This window comes from Mercenaria mercenaria, chromosome 1 (genome assembly GCF_021730395.1).
Source record: "Mercenaria mercenaria strain notata chromosome 1, MADL_Memer_1, whole genome shotgun sequence".
Taxonomy (NCBI): domain Eukaryota; kingdom Metazoa; phylum Mollusca; class Bivalvia; order Venerida; family Veneridae; genus Mercenaria; species Mercenaria mercenaria.
The window spans coordinates 24,823,250-24,827,487 of record NC_069361.1 but is presented as its reverse complement, the minus strand read 5'-3'; the positions used below and the strand labels follow the sequence as shown (position 1 = coordinate 24,827,487).

The window sequence follows — 4,238 nt, the reverse complement described above, 5'->3', positions numbered from 1 at the left end:
AGTGATGATATAATAGCCCAAACCTTATTGCTGTTATAGGTTGTTTTTCCTACCGCACATAATATAATCAAATTATGTTGAGATGACCCCCTTGAAAAATCAATCGTCCTAGGTGTTCACACTCCACTTCGTCTTAATTCGCAAATGTCTAATAGGAGCAACATGTTTCCTGTACGTAAGAAAGAACAACACAACAAATGCATGTAGAATGTTTCAAAGCTTTTGCTGATATATTGTCTTTTATTACTTCTGCAAGTTCGAAACTTTTTCTACAGTTTGATTGATATATATCCGAGAAACAAATTTGCATTTTTTCACTTTCAATTAACAAATTAGTGTCATGTATAACCTACCTAGGTTATACAGAAAATTAAAAACTTGCGGCTGAAGAAAAAACAGCTGTATATTCATTATGCAATTTTTGAAGTTTATATCAACAAAAGATACATCTTTGAATTTAAACAAACATCTATTGTTTGTTTTATTTAAATTATTATAATAATCATATAATCTCAAAGTTTGTTTAATAAACACAGAATATTAGTGCATTCACCTTCAAATATCCTTCCATTTTATCACTATCAGTCTTACGACTACTAGAATGTTTTCAAATTGATTTTAAAGGAATGTAATATTGAAGCCATTTTAATTATTGTAGAACGGTTTAATATATTTCAGAATACTCAGAATACAAAAATTTGTCATAGTATTCTGACCCGTCATGAGGTATATTGCCAATTACGTTGCATCGGCAATGTTTACCATACTGCTGACATGCCATAACCTTTCCTTTTCTGTCGCCATATCTAGCACACCGACCTTTGTCCCAACGATTCAATTGTAGTGTCCCTGCAGCCGTAACCTTTAACCCACTGACAGTACTGGCTCTCTGTCTGTGTGACCTTCCATATCAGTATAATTGCGATAATAACAACCGAAATCCTTTGTGAAAAAGACATTATCTTCACCAAATATTTATCGTCAGTCAGTTTTTTTCCGGATGATAACAAATTAAAATCCCTCTTGTTTTCTGCAAAATAGACAACATATTTTTATACAGATTGAAGGTTTATATGTAGTTACTATTTCAATAACCAAATAAATATAAAGATTCAGCAGCTCCGTTTAAAAGAACATAAATACCTATTATCCAATACCACAGTCTAAAATAATATCATCTTAAACACATAATTTATATTAAAGTGCATTATGTAAGCAGTGAAACGTATTGATTGTTAGCTGCAACTGTAAAAGTAAGTACTTTACCTGACTAATCTTGTAGTGGTATTGCTTCGCTACCCCCTCTAAATAAAATTCTTGCAAGGCAAGTCGACTTATATAGGACAGTTATCAACCAAATGACTAGTACTTAAGATATTTCATTGATAAAATTTACGAATTCAGTCTATAAACAGGAAAAGGAACTCACTTTTATCGTTTCGTTTTATCGTGATTTCTTGGTAATGCACTACACCGTGATAAATGACGTTACGCCATCACTTCCGGTTTATCAAACGTGCAGAACTGCCTTAACAAGCAAAGTCAGTGAATTGGTATCCCCCGCCGAAGGGAATAAAGGTTTTACCTTTGAAGAAGCATTGCATTTCAGTCTTTTTGAAAGCTATTCATTCTAAATTATTGATTGAAACCCATTCTTCTATATTTAGTAACAACTACCTTGACCCGCGCTACCTAAAATGAAACAAAAACTTGTCTCGATGAAAGCTACCTGTTTACAAGGTTTGGTCTGCTTACATCATTTTTAAGTGAAGTTACCGTGAGAAGACAACGTTTCTATTTTTAGGAACAACGTTCTTGACATTGACTTAATCAAGCCAAACTACATCTAAAACCATGGTCTCCATGCCAGACTTCTAAATTCCAAGTATGGATGCAATATGCTTTTTTCTTGGTGAAGTTATTGATCAGAAACAATTTTTCTAGTTTTAGTAAAGGCGACCTTGACCTTGACCCCAGAGACCAAAATATACAACATACAAGTTTCCAATTAAATCATATATATATACTAAGCTTGATCACAATATTCCATAACAAAAATGGATCATAAAACGGCATTGAATTTAAGATATGGCCTATATAATAAGCATTATATAAATACAAAGGGAAAGCCTCATGTGTTCCTGAAGCAATTTTCACTGAATCCTTCTATCAATGTCTGAGATATGACTCCAGGCGGACAGAAAATGGAATCAAACACCATATTATATATGTACAAAAGGCCATAACTCTTGTCTTACTCATGCAATCTGACCGGAACTTGCAGGATGGCATTACCTTACAGCAGTAAACATTTCTACCATGTTTTATTTAAATATTCTACACCATGCCATATATACGGTTTCAGACGGACGGACGGACAAGGCCAAAAGTATATACTTCCACTTTCGGTGGGTAATAATTAAGATCCATCAAGTGGATCATAAGAAGTGATTTGGAGAACTATTCTATTTCTAGCCCTACGAACCCAGATTTGGACCAAGTGCCCCATTTGGAAAACATATTTCTCGACCCTGCGATCCAGCTTGCTTCCTATGAGAGGCACCGGAAACATAACCACCCAAATATGCCATGTGTGTACAATGTTGAAACAAACATCTTGCAATAGGCATATACGTCAAAGCATGTTGTAATATGTTGTAACACAATTAGACTTTATTATTCACATTTGCCTTTTTGAACCTCATTCATATTGGCACTGTCACTATCTATTGCTTATTATACCTGTACTTCTAATTAGTGTGATTTCATACAGTCAGATATCTTTTACATCAGCATCACAAATTCAGTTCATTTACAGTTTATATATATATTCTGACTTGCTTTAGTTTCCCTTTTCTTATCTTACAAATATGCATTTAAGGTATGATGTTTGTCTAACGATCCGCTGGATATTATTCTAGACACTTAGAGCCACTAACCTTGAAAACGTTATTAATGTTAGAGTACTACGCCAGAGACTGTAGCAACGATTGGCAAGTGCAATATTAACTACGTAATCTGGGGACAAAAAGAATCTGCTTTAAAACTGAATCTTTTTCTTTACATAGTCCAGCTGTATTTATACATAGAATTGATATTTCTTATACATGTAAAAAGCTTGTATATGTACTGTCTCATCCCGAAATGTCTAAGTAGTATAAAGTACTATCGGATATAATCTGAAGTATTCCTTGAATTCAATGTTTACTATTGCCATAAATAGTTATCATCGTTAAATCTTATAAATTAAACAGTGATTATATCTTCGCTCAATTGACTATCGGCTCGGCTGAATAACCATTTCTACTTAAAACAGAAGTAGAGATTTCCCTGAGCTTGTTCTTAAGATTGACAAGCCTCTTACATTATTCATTGTTCTAACTACTTGTTTCTGTGCTAAATCAAACGTAATAAAACATAAAACTATATGAATCCTAGCCCATATGAATACTTTTATATATAAAAATTTGATAGCGGTACCTTCATTTCATTTCAAAGTTAATGCAGCACATTCAGGACAACTACAAATTCTGGACAGGAGGAGCGAGGAACACCTGACAGTAACTCCGACCTATCTATCAAAGGACAAGAGCAAAATTGGCAATTCTAGTAAATCCGTAGAAATGTTAAGCACTTCTTCAACAGAAGATTGTTGATTTTGTCCGACTGTTTTTGTGTCAAGTTTGGTCATGTTATACGTAAGTAGACCTGTCGTTACAGTCATGTGATCTCTGTCGTCTGCAGCAAGTTACTAAAATGGGTGATTAGGAGTTATGAAATCAATATTTTGTTACAGATATTACGTTACAATGAAGGCGTGCATACTATGTTGACCTTAACTGCTGAAAGATGTAAACCACTTAACAAGATAGTTTTACAAGTTCATATATAACTTCAGGGTACAGGACAGGACATGATGGGTTTGCATTACGCTTATGGGAATTGCAGTAATCTTAATATCTAAAGCTTGAACATGAATATTCCTTGTCCAAGTATTTACTTTATCCAGGCGAGTTAACACACTATATATTTACATATTCAAATGGTCTATTGTTTTCTATTTATCTTTTGTTGTGTTTAACGTCGCATCGACACAATTATATGTCATGGCGACTTTCCATCTTTGATGGTGGAGGACGACGTCCTCAGGTGACCCTCCTTGCATTATTTCACCACGAGTGGGCAACCGGGTAGAACCATCGATGGCTGGATGGCTTCCTGACATTAAAAATTCAACG

General features: G+C 34.3%; 1 long non-coding RNA gene across 1 annotated transcript; it reads right to left on the bottom strand.

The window, feature by feature from the left end:
* Window positions 1-204: 204 nt before the first annotated feature.
* Window positions 205-2,302, bottom strand: LOC128556788 (uncharacterized). Its single transcript, XR_008370837.1, has 2 exons — window positions 1,267-2,302; window positions 205-1,030 (listed from the first exon to the last, which is right to left on the bottom strand). It is a non-coding gene; the product is annotated as an uncharacterized LOC128556788 (long non-coding RNA).
* Between the last annotated feature and the right edge of the window lie 1,936 nt (window positions 2,303-4,238).